General features: G+C 40.9%; 1 protein-coding gene and 2 long non-coding RNA genes across 7 annotated transcripts in view; 1 reads left to right on the forward strand and 2 right to left on the reverse strand.

The window, feature by feature from the left end:
* PRKN (parkin RBR E3 ubiquitin protein ligase) overlaps window positions 1–20356 on the reverse strand; it is a 1515422-nt gene that overhangs the window by 552175 nt on the left and 942891 nt on the right. The window lies entirely within an intron of this gene.
* The window catches only part of LOC143650243 (uncharacterized), a 63900-nt gene continuing 48674 nt past the window's right edge, over window positions 5131–20356 (forward strand). Inside the window, exon 1 of the long non-coding RNA XR_013159455.1 lies at window positions 5131–6501. This is a non-coding gene — a long non-coding RNA (uncharacterized LOC143650243). The remainder of the gene's footprint in view (window positions 6502–20356) is intronic.
* On the reverse strand, window positions 18798–20009 carry LOC143649554 (uncharacterized). Its single transcript, XR_013159101.1, has 3 exons — window positions 19930–20009; window positions 19519–19596; window positions 18798–18913 (listed from the first exon to the last, which is right to left on the reverse strand). It is a non-coding gene; the product is annotated as an uncharacterized LOC143649554 (long non-coding RNA).

Here is a 20356-nt window from a genome sequence, read left to right on the forward strand (position 1 = left end):
CCTTTAAAGCTAGTTATAATTGACTAATTGCTGACCAATGGGATGTAAAGGAAAAAAAGAAAAGAAACCAAAACAAAACAAACAAAGGGATGCAACTTTCAGGAAGTGATTTTAAAGGAAGAATGATTTCCTTCCTATTTGTGAAATACTGATATGACGGCTGGACCTTAAGCATCCATGTTGACCCATGAGTAAAAGATATATGTTAAGCTAGAGATGTCTCAGGCTGTGAAAACGATTAGGAAGCCACTTTATCTGCCTTGGACCTCTTATCTCTAGACACTATTTAAATGAAAATTAAATGTGAAGTTTAAGCAGGTATTGTAAGTCATATGTCATTACCGTATATAAAAAAATTTATTTTGAAGAAATCACTCTATTGGTGCACAAGACTAGCATGCTAAGGTGGATTTAATATGCAACTACTGAAGCTTAGACTATAAGGATCCCTCCCTTATACAGGCCCTTTCAGGAGCCCTAAAAATGACCTAGAAATGTCTTCCCATGGCCATTTATTTGTGAAAATCTCTAAAGATAATTTGAGGTGGCATTAAAGGGGTAATGGATATTTTGGGAATCTAGCAAAGGAGATTTTGAGCTGGAAATACATTTTGTTTCACATTTATGAGGTATAGGTATGTAGTTTAAAGTTACATGTATATTAAATTAATTTATCCCTAGGTGTTTTGGTGTCAGAATACCTCAACTCCCAGAGAAATCCCTACCATCCACGTGTCCATTTGCCCTCCCAGTGCCATAACTTATGTTGAGGATCAAGGTTGTGATATAGCACCCAGCACCAGAAACATGTGGATAGTGGAAAAAGAAGAAGGTATGAAATTAATGGAGCCAGAAGTAAGTCTGTGGATAATTTTTCCAATCATTAGAAGTGCTAAATTACAAGCAGAAGATGTGATTTCCACCAATACCTTATTAAATGGCAGTTCTTTTTGGACAAGTGTATACTTGATAATTCAGTGAATAAACTGAAAAATGCCCCATATATACCTTTTCTTTCTTTTTAGTAGAAATAACTTGACAGTAAAATTTATCAGAATTTTTCTGTTTTAAGAACACAAACCTGCAGCCATACTAGAAACTGAGCATGTCATTTATGAAATTGAATATTCTACGCATTCTAATGTAGAGATCACTTTATCATGCTGGAAACAGTTTAACGTGAAGATATCTGGACTCCAGATAAAATACCACACAAATTGCAATAGCACAGAAAAAAAATGTCTGAAGGCACAAGAATGCTATCATAGTGACCAAATTCCTGCATTTATTTATCAATAATTATTGATAACTAAATACATATAGCAATGAACAGCCCTTTGATTGTTTGACAATCTAATTAGTAAAGAGTAATAAATACAAGGCCATGCATGAAAACCATTTCCATTGTTTGCTGATTTGAGATGATATCCCGGTATTGACAAATGAAAGAATGAACTTAATGTGCCCTTAGAAGAGACCATGCAGAAGAAAATGTCATTGAAGAGTTTTGTCATTCAACAAGTATTTAAGTGTACATCACATGCAAAAAAGTTTGAAATGTTCTAAAATCTTACAAAACTTAGTAAAGGTAAATTACTAAAGAAGTTTTTCAACATGTAAAACCAACCTAAACATTTTCATAATATTCCCAATAAAGAGCTGTGAAACTGAAGGTTACTTTTCAAAACCATCAATAATAAAAAAGTAAATTTTAATCAACCATGCTAGAGGAAAGACTAAATTAATTTTTCATTCTTTTTATAGAAAGCTATATAACAAAAATCATTGCCATATGAGGAGACATTAGAAGAGCATGCAACCAAAAAATGTAGGAAAAAAGCATGTTAAAGATAAAAGTCAGACAATTACTAAATTTAAAAATAATGTTATTTTGGAAGTGTGATTTTTATGGAATCTGTCAGCTCTTTAAAACTCATAATCAGTTGTGACGGATTTTGTTATTTTAAATTGTATTAATAATTTTGAATTATTTTTCTTAAAGAGGGCCCCCACCAAGATCCATCGTGAATCTTGCACCTGAGTCTGCCTCTGTTTGCACACCTTCTCAGGTCCCAGAGGCTCTCATCACATTCCCAAAGGCACACTCTGGATTGGGCTACTCACCCTCACGGACAACGTGGCACAGACTTGGTGGAAGTCTTACATTTACCTGACTCTTAGCACCAGACAAGGAGCTCCTCTAGCATGGATCTCACTTTCTATTTCCAGGCTTGAATCAAATGTCACCCTCTACCACCCCCACCCCGCACCATACACCCACCGTACCCCCAGCAAGGGAGTTTTCTTGCAGAGAAATTGCAAAGTAACTGAATGATGCAAACTGGAAATACAGTGGTTTCAGATCATCGATGGGGCAAACCTTGTTCAATGAGTCATGAAGACGGGAGGAAGCTGGAAATATATATTCTTCCTTTTTTTGGTCTCCAGAGGGATTTTCCAAGTTGAGCTTTTTCCTTGGAAATTTTCCCAAAAATGTCCTTTGTACCAAACAAACATATTTGCTAAGAGACCAACTTTGACTCTTTATGACTTCTGTGTAGCTGTGGGCAGCACAAGACTGCACTGAAATTTTGAGCCTCTTACTTTGCTTTAATTCCTCTATACTTTTCATCCTGGCCACACTCAGCTGCCATCTTCCTAAGAAATTGTCAGATATATTCATTCTTGCCTCAGGTTTCACCATCTAGAGGACTTTGACTAAGCTATAAACCAAATGCCTAAAGTTTAGAAAAAAAAAAAAAAAAGGTCTGGCAGTCTTACACTCAGTAAGCACTCATTATTGTTAATTAACATCATAAACATGGTCATCCATACCATGCCATGGTAGTGTTGAATGGCCTTGTATTCCAGTTGAGATGCCACATGAAAAATAAAAGACAAAGGTTAGATTTGTTTAAGATATTCTGTATTGCCTAGGACATAGGTTATCAGTAGATAGACTGAAAATAAAGAATGGGGTACTGAAGCTTAATTTCTGAATGTTTGGAAATACAGGTGATGGTTCATATTACTGTATGTGAAATTAACTGCGCTGAATTATGGGTGTGATTAAGGTTGAAAGGGGAAGTTTAAGCTTTGGTACATCACTAGAAGGAAAGTTAGATGATGAAACATTACACTATATAAAAAAGTGAAACCTGTTGTGGATGATAGAGATTGAATAGTAGAAATATAAGTATGTTCATCCATTAATTAGAACAAACGTATGCCAATACTATAAGGTGTTAATAATAGGGTGGTATATGGAAAAATAAAACTATTGCAAACTATGGACTATGGTTAATGGTAATATTACAAAATTCTTCTATCAACAGTGAGAAAGCTACCACACCAATGCTAAAGTCCTAATGATAGAGGGATATAAAGTGCATGGATTTTTCTTTTTGGAACAATGAGAATGTTCTAAAATTGATTGTGGGGATGAAATCCCATCACTCTGATTATGCTGAGGGCCCTTGACTATACATGCTGAATGGATTGCATGGTATTTTCAAAAACCTACTTAAAAAAATGGACATCACCACATCACCTAGAAGAATAAGGCAAGAAAAAGAAATAACAGGCATAAATTTGGAGGGAAAGTTACAGAACTGAGATTACACTCAGATTATATTACATAGGTAGACGATCTAAAAGAATCTATACATAAAGTATTAGAACAAATAATGCTGGCTAGCAAGGTTATGTAATATAAGGTCAATATAAAAAGTCAGCTGCATACTGATAACATGCTGCAACATGAATGAATCTCAAAACATACTTACAAGGGAAAGAAGCCAAACACAAAAGATCACATATTATCTGCTTCTATCTATCTGTTTATATGAAATAGACAAAATAGGTAAAAGCAGAGACAGAAAATTGATTTTGGTGGTTGTCAGCAACAGGTGGGAGGAGAGAATGGGGAATAACTGCTAATGGAAATGAGGTTTCCTGTTGGGATGAGGAAATGTTTTGGAACTAAATAGAGACACTTATTGCGCAACATTATAAATATATTAAATGCCATTGGATTGTTCACATTAAAATGATTAACTTTGTGTCATATTAATTTCACTGCAATTTTGAAAAAAGGCAAACATTATTAGGACATGCTGAGGTCAACATGTTGGAGTGAGAAGTTTCAGGGTTCCATCCTCTACACAGAAGGTATTTTGAACTACCAGCAATATATAACAGTGACTTCTTTGTCAAAGCTCATAAAAAATGGTTAAAGGACTGCAAGAGGAGAGCAAGAACCAAATCAATAAGAGGGTTTCTTAAACAATACGATCTTGTGGTGCACTGCCTGGTCCTTCTGCTACCCCTGAATGGCTTGGTGCAGAGTGGGCCCACGCTACCAGTGTGAGTGCTGGTCCCGGTTCCAGAGGGAGCAGAGTAACCCTAACGCACATGCTGGGAGCATGCATGTCTCACCCAGTCTCTCTGGTGGTGACCAGTAGGAAGGGACCAGAATATTTGTTGCAGGCCAATCAACCAGAACTTGCCCTGAGTATAGAAGGCAACTCATGAGCTCGCCTTCAGGATGGTGTGGGAGAGCAGTCAAGGCATGGCCGCTAAGGAAAGGAAATGCTGCTGTAGGACAAACAGTGTAGAACCCAGAAACAAGAAGAGACTGTTTCTTAGGCGAGATGGAGATATTCCCATCCAAGTAAATAGGGAATTCCTCGGATACAAAGGACCAGGTTAGCCCATACACTTTGGCCTCAAGCTATACTCCAAACTCATTGTTTGGATAAGCTCTAAGGCAGAACACCTGCACAGGTAAATCTGCAAAGACAGGAAAAGATGCATTTATTCCTCTGCCACCTCCTCTTCTTTTCTTCTTTATTCCCCTTTTTTTTTTCTTTACTCTTGGCATTTGAGGAAACTTGACCATTACACTAACTGGATACAACCTTACATAACAGACTCCTCTGAGTCTAAATTCCAGCAATAACACTAAAATATCAAAATGTCAAGTTTAAACAAAAGGTTACAGAACATAAAAAACAGGACATACTGACTCAGGCAAAAGAGATTAGAAACCATCAGTGAGAGTGACCAGACCTGGGACATTCCAGACAAAGGATTGTTCTCTGTTTGTGAATCCATTGGCTCATAGTAGAATAGAACCCAGATCTCTCACAGAATTCTGCCACTGAACTACCTATATATCCCACAGAAAAAGGCTTTTTAAGAAGTTTTGAATATGCTCACAGGATTAAAGGAAAATATGGACAAAAACTAAAGGAAATCAGGAAAATGATAGATAAACATAAAGCAAAGAGAATATCAATAGAGAGATAGAAATTATGAAAAGGAATCAAAGAGAGCTGAATAGCACAGCAACAGAAATGAAAAATCCCTTAGAGAGTTTAAAGAGGATATTGGACCTGGCAGAATAAAGGGTCAGGGAACTTGAAGATAAGAAAATTGAATGCATCCAGTCAGAGAAACAGAAACAAGAATGAAGAAAAGTGCACAGAGCCTGAGGAGCCTGTGAGTGCCACCAAGCACAGGAAGGCAGATACTATGGGAGTCAAGGAAAGTGGCAGAGAGATTATTCAAAGAAAACAATGGATGAAAATATCCCAAATTAATGAAAAAAAATATATAAACATTCAAGACATTCAATGAATTTCAAACAGAACCACACCATGTCTAATTTTATTCAAATCACCAAATTGTAAAGATAAAGAGCCTCAAGAGATAAGCAATGTGCCACATACAAGCAAGCCTCAAAAAGATTAAGTACTGATTTCTCATCAGAAACCATAGAAGCAAGAAGAGAGTAGCATGACACATTTAAATTGCTGAAAGCAAAGAAAAACTGCCAACCAAGACTTCTATAACTGGCAAATTGTCTTTCAAAAATAAGATAGAGGTGAAGACATTCCCAGATAAACAAAAGCTGAGGGAGTTTGTCACCACTAGCTCAGCTCTTTAAAAGGTGCCAAAGAGAGCTCTGCAGCTTGAAAGGAATGGACAATAGACAGCGTGAAGAAATAAGGATCTACAGTACGTGTAATGACTTGGGTAAAAGTAAATGCCAGTGATATTTTATTTGGGGTTTCTGTCGCCACTTTTTACTTCCTACAGGATTTAAAAAGTAAATGCATAAAATGTTCTGATAAACAAGTGGATTTACACTCCTAACATATAAACGTGCAATTTTTTTATAAGACACTACAAAGAGGTGGGGGTATAGAGGAGTGTAGACCAAATTTTATGCACACAATTGAAGTTAAGTTTGTATCAAAGCAAAAGAGATTGTTATAGATTTATTTATTGCTAAATTTAAGTCCCATAGTAACTATAAAAAAATAAATCAGAGAATACAGCAAGCTCATAGAGACAGAAATTAGAAACAGCCTGTCAGGGCAAGGACTAGGGGGAATGGTAAGCTGATACTTAAAGGGCATAGGGTTTCTGTTTGGGGAGGTGGGAAAGTCTCAATCAATGATGGACGGTGGTGAGGGTACTGCAGCAGTGTGAACGGTGAGTCACCCACTGAATGGTGTGCTGGGGAGTGGTTGGGGTGGGAGGATTATGCTGTATCTATGTTCCAGCAATGAATTTCAAAAAGAGCAAATAACAAAAGAGAAAATGACACTTAAATGTAATACATGATCCCGGACAGCGTCTAACAAGGGAGGAGAGGGTCAAAAGGGCATTTTTGGGAAATATGAAAAAAAGTAGAATATAGACTGCAAGCTTTATATTAATGTTAAATTATATCAATGTTAAATTTCTTGAACTTAATAAAACTTAAATTTCTGGAACTTGATTAAAAAAAAACACTTAAGGTGGGTACTTAAGTGAATATCCTTGTTTGTAAGAAACCCATATGGCCGGATTACGTGTTCGAGGAACATGATGTATACAACCTATGCTCACGTGTTCAGAAAATGGATCGATTAAAGGACAGTGAGATAGTTGATGGTAAGATGGGTAGATAGAATGATACGACAAATGTGGCAAAATGTCAAAATAGGTGGATCTGGGCATCTGCTGGGAGGACTGAGGTGTTTGAGTTCTTTGTATGCAGTTTGTATTATTTGTGTAATGAATTGTCCTGTAAGTTTTCAAGTATTTTGAAATAATGCTGTACTGAGATTGTCTCTTCAAAAAAAATTCACTTGGAAAATGGAAGTACTAAGACTCTATTTCAATGTGCCACAGTTGGGACTAAGCTGTGAAAAATACCCAATCATGCATATATTTACACATTACACAGCAAGACAAACACGTATTATGAAGGTAGCAAAAATAAAGCATTTCTGCCCATCCTTGCAGAAAATTAATCACACCAAGGCAAAAGTGAAGGTTCCTAACAGTTTAATTTGCGTACATCTGTGTCCATGTTTTCTTCTCTTGTCATTTTTCTACCATGAAAAATACTCACCACTGTTGCAGACACGGGGCGAGCTTGCGGGTTCCACCCAGTCAATTCTAGACAGATGGCCACAGCACATATTTTCGAATCATGCCAAAACAAAGATGGAATCTGGCAGAAACCTTAACCCATAACTTCCTGTTCCAATGGCATTAAATACATTTGCTTGTAGATTTTCTGACAGCACTGATTAAACACAGAGGCATGTAGGAATGGGCACACTAAACTGAGTTTTTTGAGTAGAAAGTGCCGCAAAGGTGCATGTTTGAAATACAGCCTCTCCAAACAGGAAGAATGATGCTATTCTTTGTCGAGGGACTAAAAAATCCCACAGAGGTCTAATTTTGATTTGCATTCAGTATATAGGAATATAACGCTATAAGACAGCAAAATACTACATGTGGCAAGGTAATTCATGCATGTTTTTTTATGATGAGGGGACTCTGAATTTTGGGTATGCAATAAGCATGGTGGACTACCATATATATATAATAAGCCATGGAATTCAACTTGTCTAATTCACCTAAATGCCATGGCTAAACTGTTTTCATATTTAATATATCAGTCTACACTTGAAATAAGGCAATGTGCTTATTTAGGTGCCATATTTCTTCTCACTTACATTTAAATCGCTATGAGTACAATGCTTGAAGGAGTGCAACAGCTCTAAGTCACGTAGATGATACCTTTTCAAAATGGCATTTTCCTCCCAGATTTCAGAAATTCCAGGGAAGTGAGCTTTTCCCATGGGTGTGAGTTAATAGAATTACCAGAAGAGTGTAGAAAGGTATTGTTTTGGTTTATTAAAGCACCTAGAATACAATATACCAGAATTGGACTGGGTTTTACAATAAACATTTATTAAGCAACAAATTTATGATTCTAAGGCCAAGAAAATGTCCAAATTAAGGAATCATTAAGAGGATGCTTTCCCTCAAGAAAGGCCAATAGCATCCAGGACTCCTCTGTCACTTGGGAAGGCACATGAAGACATCTGCTGGCTTTCTTTCCCGGCTTCTGGAATCACCTGGAACACTTCCCTTCTATATCTCCAGATGTTGTATCTTATTGTCATCTCTCTGCTTTCTGTGTCAGCTCTGAGCTCTTTCTTTCTCCAGACTCTTTTAAGGAATCCAATAAACTAATAAAGACCCATCTGGAATGGGTGGGGTCAAATCACCATGGCGACAGCCTAATCAAAAGATCCCACCCAGCCACGAGATTGGATTGAAACAGCATGGTTTTTCTGGGGTACATAACAGTTTCAAACCAAAACACAAGTAAGTTTTCTAAAATCTGCAAAAATTATCACAGCAGGTAGGAACTCAGAGATTAAGAGTGTCTATATAATTATCATTGCATTTTCAAAATATTTCATCTAAAAATTGAATTAAAAAATTGATACACTCCATTTATAGAGGTATTCAAAGGGCATCAAAAAATTGGACTAGAAATCAGCCTCTCTTTAGGATGATTTGTCATGTTAAATTACAGCTCATGTTTTCAAACCAGCTAACAAAGAATTCTGTTTCCTACCAAGTTTATTTACTGCTTATTTACCAAGTTCACCCAGCCCCACCAAATTTATTAGCATTCTTTTACTTTTCTAGAATGCCATTATTCTGTTGCATAATTTGAAATTGTGCTACAGTTTTTGCTCTCATTATAATGTCCCTATGTAATAAAAGACCATCTTGAGATCTTTAGAAATGAAGAAATCACCTCTCACTGTATGTTTTGAGAGCATAAATCTGAACAAATGGAAGGATTCTTTTCTAATCAAGCATCATTTATGATGCAACTTCTGATTAGCCTGCAAAACTCTGTGGGCAATAAAAGATGTGCTAGTTTGAAAATATGGTATATGCCAGAAAAGTTAGGTTTTTTAATCCTCATTAAATAATTCTCGGTGGGATCTTTTTGATTGTTTCCATGGAGATGTTACCCACCCAGGTGTGGATGGTGACTTTTGATTAAGCAGTTGCCATGGAGCTGTGTCTCCACCCATGCAAGATGGGTTGCTTACTGGAGTCCTTTAAAATGGAACCATTTTTGAAAAAGCTTTATAATTGACAGAGCCAACACAGCCAGAGACCTTTGGAGATGGCCCCTGGGGAAGCCTTATGAAGGAAGAAGAGAAAGCTAGCAGACATTACCATGTTCTTTTCCAGCTGACAGGTCTCCTGGACCCATGGGCCTTTCTTGAAACAAGGTATCTTTCCCTAGATGCCTCAGTTTGGTCATTTCTATGGTCTTAGAACGGAAAACTTGCAACTTAATAAATTCCCTTTTAAAAATCCATTCTGCTTCTGGTATATTGCATTCTGGAAACTTTAACAAACTAAAACAAAAGGGAAACACCAGACACTTTTCCTCTCCTCAAAGAATTTAAAACTTTCTCAGTTAAGCCACAACAAAGTTTCACTAAGGACTAGTTAACATAATAACTTCTTATGTTGCTGACATTTTCAGAAAACATCCAAACATTTTAAAACTCATTTAATTTTGACTAACTCTTTGCCAGCGTTCTCTGTTCTCAAGGGCATTGTGAACATAATATTGTGCTTTTCATCATCATACTGAATGATGATGGAATCGAACCTGGCAACAACCCTGGAAGCAACTGCATGGGCAGAGCTGCTTCCTGGCGGGTCTACAGGACTCCCGTCCCATGCTGGGGGACGCCAGACCCAAAGGTCCTCCTGCAGCTCACCACTGCCTTTCCCTGCCCTCTCCCCAGGGATAGCCCCCTCCTCTGTTATCATCGCTACCTGCTTCACCTCCACTCCCTCACTTTCTGTCTTGCTGCTTCCAACTTGGAGAGTCCAGAAGAGCACACTAGAAACTATGCAGAATAATATTAATAGCAAAATAACAAAAGGCTGTAACAAAATGCAAGTTCACTGGGTCTGCGACCACTATCACAAATCGGATTCTACAAAATTTTCTTCAGAGTAAACTGCATTGCTGGCACTCGTTTTCGTTTCCCTATAATTCAGGTGTTTGTCAGTTTTCCCTTACCTCCAGGCTTTCTTCATACCCAGCAGTCTGACTACCAGATAAGCAGGGTCTGTCAGAACTGCCCTTTGAGGCCTGTTCCTTCCTGCAGGGCTGCTAGGGGTCCAGAAGCCACTCTCAGCCTGCAGCCGCACGGTGGACGCCAAGGCTGGGCTTCTCCAGACCCAAAGCTTCCTCTTGCAGCTCACAAGGTAGAGCGTAAGAATTTGCAACTGCCTCAACTGCCAGGGAGCCCAGGAATGGCCCAAGGAGGGGATATAATGGGAACAGCGATCGTAAGGCACACATTTGTACAAGGTCAGAGACCTCTATGGCTGAGAATTCCTGGGTTTCCTGCTGTAGCTATACTGACTACTCTGTCCCTACAGCTATATCCTCCTGTCCACTTCTTACGGCAATCTTACAGGTTGAACTTTAGTATTCCGTTTTTCCAAATCATGCTTCATTGTTAAGAAGTCCAGCATTCGGCCACAGGCCTACCTGGCACCAAAGAACCTCATCTCTCCACTAATCAAACCTGCCTTTGTTTGACTAATCCTAATCACTTGCCTTTGTTTGACTAATGGAAAAGTTTCACTGGGACATTGTTCCTTGACACAAGTCCTTTTTAATCATAAAGGTCTCTCTACTACCTACAGAATGAATATAGATGGTGTAGCATCAGATTCTCTTTGCTTCTCCCATAATTTCCATTGAATGGCAACTACTTCATAAACGAGAACAAAGCAAAGCAGTCCCAAACAATTCTCGACAGAAAGACAGCCAAAATCACCATCTCGTTGAGATGCTCTCCCTGATCATAGCTTATAAGAAATCGTTATACTCAAGAACCGACGGCACAAAACCACGGGCTGGCTGGGCTCCCAGCTTCTGTTCCATTTCATTTGTAGCCAGCTCCTTTCTCATCAACCATGAATTTGCTCCATGGGAGTGGCAAAAGGATATGACCTCAGTACACGGAGAAGGATGCTAGCAGTCCATGAGCTGATTGAACGCATATATTCAGCCCCTTTAGTAACTATTAGTAACTATGCTTTAAGCAAGAGTCACAAACAACTACAGAAACATGTAGGTGGTGTGGAGTTTTTACTTACAGCATTATAAGAACAAAATACAATGAAACAAACATAAAAACCCTGCGTTAAGAAATGGCCTCTATTACCAGAGTGATGTTTATTGGATGTGAAGCTGTTATTTGTCCAGATGTATTTCCAAGTACATGTGACATGTCAGTGTTTACATATCACCTGCTTCCTCCTCTCATATCCTGCTCTGAATCAACATGGAATGACAGAAGGGAAGAAATATCAGTGTCCTGCATTCTGCTCGCAAAACCACCTTGACATGTCAAATGACAGAAGAAAAATCCCAGGCCTCCATCAAGGTTCCTGATTTTCATAACATCAGCCATGCGTTTCAAGGAAATGCATTTCAAAAATAACCAACCGTGAACTCTAGGGCTTGAAGATGAAGCACTGCGGATTTCAGAATCAGAATGTTCTTTTCCTCTCTTAAATGTGGTAGCCTCATAGTGTCTGGTATTGAGAATGGCAAATTTAAGTGGGAATGAAATCTAATCTTGGTGGATTATTTTAATCCTGGGATGTAAGAACAGGCCAGCTGGTGGGGCTGCCAGCCTTGAGCTCTGAGGCAGAATGACTGTGGGGCAGTAGGTAGGGGGACTGGCCATGGCCCTTTGCCCACTATAGATGAGTTCTGCAGCCATACCCCATCTACATCACTTCAGAGAAGTCCTTTGGTACCAGAGGCAGCTGTGGGCCTCATTGGATAATAACATAAATCTCAGAAGACCCCCCCACCCCACTCCCTGACCTCTAATACCTTCACTGGCAGCCATGGGCTGTCCCCATTTGGAAGTTTCTCCCATGTGGGATTTCCATGGCTTCTTATTTATCCAAATGAGCACATCTTACACCAAATAGACAATACCCAAGAGCATGTTAAATCACTGAATTCACACACTTATTTTGCAAGTATCCTGTGCCACATTATTTACATCCCCCAAACTTTTAATTGACAACCACTCTTGCAAAGGTGCCAATTCAAGAAAACTACATATGTTTATTAAGGATGTTTGATTATTTAAAATTCAGAATAAAAAAAATAAGCTTTTTTGGTTCCCCATAGAAACACCAATTTCTAAAATGTCTTAGTACTGTACTGAGGAAAAATATGCTAATGAGAATGTGCTGGTTTGAAAGGATGTATGTCCCCTAGAAAAGCCATGTTTTAATCTAAATCCCATTTTGCACAGGCAGAATAATCACTATTCCATGCTGTATGTAATTAGATCATCTCCCTGGAGATGTAAACCGATCAAGAGTGGTTGTTAAACTGGATTAGGGGAGATGTGCCCCCACCCATTTGGGCAGGTCTTGATTAGTTTCTGGAGTCCTATAAAAGAGGAAACGTTTTGGAGAAGAGATTCGGAGAGACCAGAGAAGAATGACATAGCCACGAGAAGCAGAGAGTCCATCAGACAACACTTTGGAGATGAAGAAGGAAAACGCCTCCCGGGGAGCTTCATAAAACAGGAAGCCAAGAGAGAAAGCTAGCAGACGACTCCCTGCTCTTCATGTGCCCTTCCAGCCAAGAGAGAAACTGTGGCTGTGTTAGCCACGTGCCTTCTCATTTGAGAGAGAAACCCTGAACTTCATTGGCCTTCTTGAACCAAGGTATCTTTCCCTGGATGCCTTTGATTGGACATTTCTACTGACTTATTGCAATTAGGACATTTTCTTGGCTTTAGAACTGTGAACTAGCAACTTATTAAATTCCCCTTTTTAAAAGCCATTTCATTTCTGGTATATTGCATTCTGGCAGGAAGCAAACTAGAACAGAGAATAAGAGGGCTTTAGTGCCTAGGGTCTTGGCCATGTTGTGAGGAAGAAGTCAGGGACAGCACAGAATGAGTATGCATGTAGGAAATGCACTAAGTTACACATGGGAGAAGGCATGCGGGCATTATTGTAACGAAAGCAGTGAGAGGAGAGAGGCCCCCGTGGGGCAATCTGCATTTATTACTTAGCTTTACTTACTCCCCTCCCCACTTCTTGTCCAGGCCCTTCCTCTGACCCTCCCTCTCCAGGGTGGTGCCTGCTGGTAGATGGGCTTTGGCTAGGCCAGCTGCGGCAGGGTGTCTTGCAGAGTGGGTATCTCCAGGTAGGCTGTGCAGGATGGGCACTCCCGAACTTCTCTCCCCTCTCAGGTCCCTGCTCTAGCCTGCTTCAACAGCGCTACTCTACAGACACTAAAGCTTCAATATCTGGACTATATTTGAAAAGTTGTAATGCAGAGACAGATTCCGAAACTACTGTGGCAGTTAATTTCTTTCACTAAGCGTTTCCTTATAAATCAACATATAGTACCCTAGAAAAGGGTGAGTCAAACTCCATCGGCATTTTGGGCTGGATAATTCTTTGCCGCACAGACTCTCCTGTGCAGTGTGGGAAGTTTAGCATCCTCCACCACAAGATGGAGCATTGCCTTCACCCCAGTTTTTATAAACGAAATGCCCAGGACTCTCAAATATCCTGGGCTCAGGGAGGGAAGGGGCAGAATCACTCATGTTGAGATGCAATGCAAGCCAAAAGATGGGTGTTGTTAGCACCCCACTTTCAGATAGACAATCTGAAGCTGACCCCAGGTCACACGACATGGTGTGTGAGAATGAGACCATTCTGGACAGTGCAGCATCTACTAAATGTCAGGGGGCATTGTAGTAGGGGGTTCACGGGAATGAATGAGAGAGAGTCACCTGCCCCCCCAACCCAGACCTCTTCCCTGGCGATGACAGGCTCGCAGGTAGCTTGACCTGACAGCTCAGGAATGGACTGAAATCCAGGGAGGCCAAAGCTGTCATTCCCAGATGGGTAGGAGGTGAGCCCACTGGCCAACTTCTGCACTCTAGGGTCTCTGATGCCCAGAGTCTCTGCCCCCCAGTGCCCTCAGCCCCTACCCTGGGTTGTGCAGCCCATTGACATGCCCCCTTGTGAGGCCAAATGACTCTCCCCATCTTGAGGCAGCTGTCCAGAGGGCTAAGTCACATCCTCATCCTTATATTCAGAATTATCTGAAGGATCCATGTAAAGACGTGCATGAGGTTGTACCTGGATTACACAGGCAGCTTCCCATGAGGTGCTAATCCTTAGCTTAGAAAAATGCAAAAGTTTTGACTAAAACAGTTAAAGCTATTCAATGCTGTTGGAAACCTTATTGGCCCTTTTTTACTGGATCTCAATCTTGACACATTGCGCTCTGTCTTCTTGGTACTAAGAATATAGGACCTTTGCTCCAGCAGCATCCTTCTCTGGTTCACCTCTGATTCCTAGGTAGGTAGGTGGGTGAGTGTGGGATGAGCAGTTTGCTATAAGAGTTTGATTCCGTGACATGGAGAAATTAAGTCAGTCTGCATCCTCTGGCCCATTTTAGGAACACACTGTTAAGTGTAGAGGTTGGTACCTACTATAGTGCCTGAGGCATCTCTACTTGGGCTATAGTTAAAGGAGTGGGAAGTGCTGGACACATACGGACTGATCAACTCCCATCCAGCGGGCTGTTAGGAAGTCTTACGATTTCACAAAGAATACTTTATTTTAGAAATGCACATCATGGTAAAGCTAACAAAATTAAAGGAGTTAATGACTTACTTTTGAAGAAGCCCACGCCATAATAACCCGGTTCTGAATCCAGGGGAGGTTAATCAGTTAGAAAAGATAATATTCTAGACTACTCAATGAGGAAACAGGAAAAGCTACTGAGAAGAAGAGTTGAAACAAATGATCTGAACCCTGAGAGCTAAGTTATTTATCGCACAGGTGCAGCCGCTGGAATCTTCAGATCTCAAGTACACAGGGAGAAGGGTCCCCATCCTACCTTCCCATCCGTGAAAGGGGAGCACTGTGACTGCCCACCTTTATAGAGATGCTTTCCATTTCCAACCATCCATATTTATAAACTGACTCAGGAGTGGAGAAGTAAGCTATATAAATGCAAAGTAAAAGTCAAAACACTTCTCTCCCAGTGGGTCTGCACAGCCAAATACTGCGCAGGAAGAATCGAGGAGAAAACTTCCTTTCTGCTTTGCTGCTGGAAACCATTGCTGTAATCTCACACACATACTAAAGGACAAGTCCCTCTGAGGTTTCACAGCAGACCACAATGATTTCCAGGGACAAGACTGGAGTACATGAGCTCCACTCTCCCCAGTCTCAATAGAGCCTGTGGAAATTTGGCATTAGCATTTAGCATTTCTTGCTCATAACTTGCTTGGGAAAAGATAATGGATGCTCAGCATGAAAAGTAACGTCAATGAGCAAGACACTTAATAATTATGCTTCTACCTAAGGTACAAAGTTTCTGTAGAAATAATTTCATTAATAATCAGCCTGCTATGGGGTCTCAATTGTTATATATACAAATTGCTTTATAAATTGTGACGGAGGGAGTCTCCTCTGTGAAGTGAGATAATGGTGTCTACCTGTGGGAGAGTTTGAAGGATTTCCAGTGATATATGTAAAGCGGCCACAGCACACGCCCTGGCTTAGGTGTGCAGTGAGTGGTGGCTTCAGTGGAGAATGGAGAACTATCTGGGATCAGGGCCACTATCACAGGAAACTGCCATGGGATACCCAAGCATTTGCAATGGGCTTGGAGGACCTAAGCACCCTGCATTGCTCTTTGACATCTGAATGGGCAGCAAATAAAGGTGAGCTCCCTAAGCCGGGCAGAGCGCCCCACAGCAGGTGGGAAGTGGCCAACGCTTACTGGGCATCAGGCATGCTCCCTGCTGCCAAGCATCTGGCACATACTGATCTGCACTAATTCTTTCGTACCCTTGGAGGTTCATGATATTTAGCTACACTCATTTAAATTCTTTGAAATGAAAAAAGTTAAATATATGCTAAGGAAAGAGGGGCAGGGGTTGGGATAGGATCATCTCAAATGTGTTTTGCAAGGAATTAATGACCTGGCTTACTTCACCAATAGGAAGCTAGGAATACCACCTAGCAGTGTGGGCAAAATAGCAAGCGGTTCCAATGTGCCGAGGAGGGGGCTGCTGGGATGGGGAACAATTAGACAACAGAGCCACCCATAACCACTCCGCAGACCCCCACCCCATGGGAAAGCCTGCTAAGTGGCTCCTTAGTACCCTCGTTTCATTTGTGACATTGCGCCTGGAATTTGTCACTCTAGGAGTTACATCTGATGTTACAGCCTGAAGCAGAGCTAAACCAAAATAAACAATCTGCTCTATTCTGCTTATACTAATACGACAGTGATGTAAGGCCCTACATGCTGGCGGCAGCAAAACGGGTTTTCCCCACTGCAGGCGTGCAGCCTGTCCTCACTGGCGCAGCAAATTTGTATGCAGAGGAATCTGAGGCTCCCCTTACTTATTAACAAGGGCTAAGGGGTGGGGTAGGGACTCAGGCAGAAATCTGACATTTTGTGGCCTGCAACGGAGTTACTCTGTTTCTATCAACTGGGAGAACAAGCTTTTAGGCTTAACACAAAGAGCATTTTGATATTTGATTTTTCTGGGGCGTGGGTGAACTCTGCCTTTATAACTCTGGAGGTTTTGAAGATACACTAACCAGTGGTGGGAGTTTTCATTACAGTTCACAAAAAGAGTGTCCGGCTTGCCATACATACAGATTTCAAGTTGCCCCCTGGGACACATTTGCAGCCATCTTAAATACTCAATATATTTTTTGACACATATTTGGTTGCTTGCCAGCAAATGACTCTTTTAGTATTTTCCATGTCGTTTCGACACAACGATGACATGGAGGGTTAATTATCTCATAAATAGTTTGCTTTCTGAAGGGGCTTGGGGTTGACTCCTTTGGAGTAGGGATAATGTCGAGTGCAGCCCTTCTGCAACCAGTTTCAGCTCTGCAGCAAATGTGCCATCGTTTCGTAAGCCCCAGTGCTTCTGTGTGGATGTAGTATTATGCTGTTTTTTCCTTCTTTCGTTTTAATTCCCACACGGGTTCCCAGGAGGCCAGCCAAATGCAGGCTACTGCTTCCAGGAGCACTTGCGAGCTCTGCTATGCAAATGGTCTCAGTGAGTTCCCTAATCTGGTTACGCCTTCCCCACAGGATCACTTGCTCGGGACTAGGGGGAAAATTGCCATACATAATTCAGTTAAAATTGTCAGTTTGAGTGGCCTGGATTAAATCTGGCCTCCTACATGCAATCAATTTCAAATTTTATCACCTCACACTAAGCAAAGCATGAACGAGACGTCAGTGATCTTGGACAGAGATAAAACAGGGGCCTATTTATAAGAAACAGATACTTCAAAAATAAATAAAATAAAACCTAATTCTCCTGAATTGTGAGACTCCAAACCACACATAATTAAAGTGCCTCCAGTTTACATGACTGCAGATGTCTCCGGGATTTCTCCAAGGAATAAAAACTAAGAGACATTCACACAAAAGGAAGGTAGAAAATGGGAAGAAATTAAAATCCCCTGTCCACTGCCAGATGTACCCCCCTATTTTTGGCAAGCAGTTCCCTCCTGCGCAGAAGCAATGTCTGAGCGGGGAAGGAGAGCTGTCCTCCGGATCATTGGGGTCCCAGAGACCCCACCCAGTACACAGGCCGTAAAACCAGTCCTGTAAGGTGCCCGGGTTTAAAACTAATGCAGGGGTCAGTGCCAGGGACGCCCATCAGGTATTGTTTTGCATTTGGCTGTCACTCAGAAGAGGGGTTTTGTTGCCTTTCCTTTACCTGCTGTCACAGTATGAAATGAATCCACTTCTGCGGTGCTTCCCAGGCAGGAGGAAAGGGAGGAAGGAAGCATTTTATTGCTAATTTCTCAACACAGGCAAAGCAAGGACCCTGGCAATGTATAAAGAGGAGCCATTTAGCGTCCTCCCTCCTAAACCTATTCCAACAACACCACCCCTGAAAATATCCTCCTGCTGTCCAGATCAGACAGTTTTATGAGAAACTTCCTCGAATGCAATTTTGTGAATTTTTCCTGTTACGCCCTCAAATAGAATCGTATGAATGAACGCTGCAGGAGAATTTAAAAAAGGAAGCAAGACAGAAAAACATTGACGTTCTACCCCTAGATGGGGCTACTGTCCGCGAGTGTCTGTTTGTGCTTTACAATTCAGTTCATTTTATACTGAGATTGAAATTAGGCAGCAACAGAAAATTCACAATTTAAATCCATCTTTGACTCCTGTAATTAAGTCTTTCGTCCTGAGAACCTCATTTAGAGCCTCAGTTAGGATTCTAACTTGAGAAACTTCATTTCCTGGGTACCCGAAAAATAAATGCGATCAAATCCCAAAAAGGGAATAAAATAAATGGGAAAAACGGCAAGCAGTTCATGTTGACATGTCTTAAGCAACAGCTTTATGGCTAAGAGCAATAGTGAGAGCAGGCTTTACAAAATGCTTGGTCAAACTTTGGTAAATCAGGCCGAGGAAGGAATCCTGCACGGTAGCTGGCACCTGTAAGGTGAATCACATGAAAGTATTAGAAAAAAGTGGCTCTTTTAAATATTTTTAAAATATTGGCAGAGATAAGAGTGTAGAAATCTCTTTTAAGAAGAAAGCAAAGTGGGGCTTCATTCTTTCTACAATGTTTCTGGACCCTGAACACAGAGACAGGAAATCGCACTCCGAGGCTTTAGCAGAAGGCAAAGGTCTGCACTTGACTCCTATCCTTTTTACCCAGGATAGGAAGTGATTGAAAGAATGGCCCCTGTCCCATCTAGTTCTCAGTCATTCCGATCACGGATTGATTGATTCTGGCTCTTACGATGTAACTCTTAGAGTAGCTGACACTGATCAAGGCTTTATGCTCTGCCAGGTGCTGTTTTAAATATAACAACTCATTTAATCCTTAAAAACAAAAATGCAGTGGCTTAAGTATTATTACAATCCTCATTACAGAACTAAATAACTTGTCCAAAATTCACAGCCTAAACTCTTAAATACTACTTCGATTTCTTCTGTGACCAGGAGGCATTCTGAAAACACAGCTTCACCCATAAATATACTAGAGGACCACCTTATTTACCAGGGGCCAGGCTGGCTTAGGAAAATGGACTTACTCGGGACTTCCTGCTCCATCCCTTGAAGCTGCATGCCTTTGAGCAAGTCTTTTTCTCTCTCAGCCTATGTCTCCTCATCTGTAAAATGGGTTATTATCATTTCACTCAGGCAGGATTGATATGGGGCTTAAATGAGAGAATACAAAAAAACATGTGTTCAGCCCTTTCTCAGTGTTAGCCCAGATCCCAAACATATATGGCAAGATGCTTCTCTCTTCTTCATCCTTTCATGCTTCCATATATGCTATTTCCACCTCCCAAATCAGTAAAAACATTGCAGAGCCTGTCCCTGCCTCCCTACTCTTGCTCTCCAAATGCCATCCACATACAGCAGAAACACTACATTTGCATTACTGAGGAGCGCCCGTCCCCACACAGACACTGGACTCAGACTCTAAACCCTGAACATACCCTGTGCCAGCAAAGCTAGTGACTGCCAAGCAAGGGCTTAGTTAGAGGACAAGACCAGGAACAGGAGCTCCTCGCGGGCTTAGATGCTGGGTGCTGATGGGTAGGAAGCACGCTGAGTCTGGTCAAGAAGAGAGACATCAGGCTGCAGGGGCAGGCTTCAGTAAAAAAGGGGATGAGAGAAACAGGTGGGAGAGGAAAGCATATTAGATGAGAGGGCTATGCTGATTCAAAGACAGGAGGGGTTTCATTCAATTGAAGCTATTTGGGGGAAGAGTCGCAACATTTGAAATAGGCCTCAGAGGATGAGAAAAAATTAAGGAAAGGGCAACCTTCAGGGAATAGGACATGTCAAGGCAATGGGACAAGAAAACACAGAGAAACATACTATATGGTTGGGAAGAGGCATCATATGTGTGCAAGCCTGGAT

This window comes from Tamandua tetradactyla, chromosome 11 (genome assembly GCF_023851605.1).
Source record: "Tamandua tetradactyla isolate mTamTet1 chromosome 11, mTamTet1.pri, whole genome shotgun sequence".
NCBI classification, from domain to species: Eukaryota; Metazoa; Chordata; class Mammalia; order Pilosa; family Myrmecophagidae; genus Tamandua; species Tamandua tetradactyla.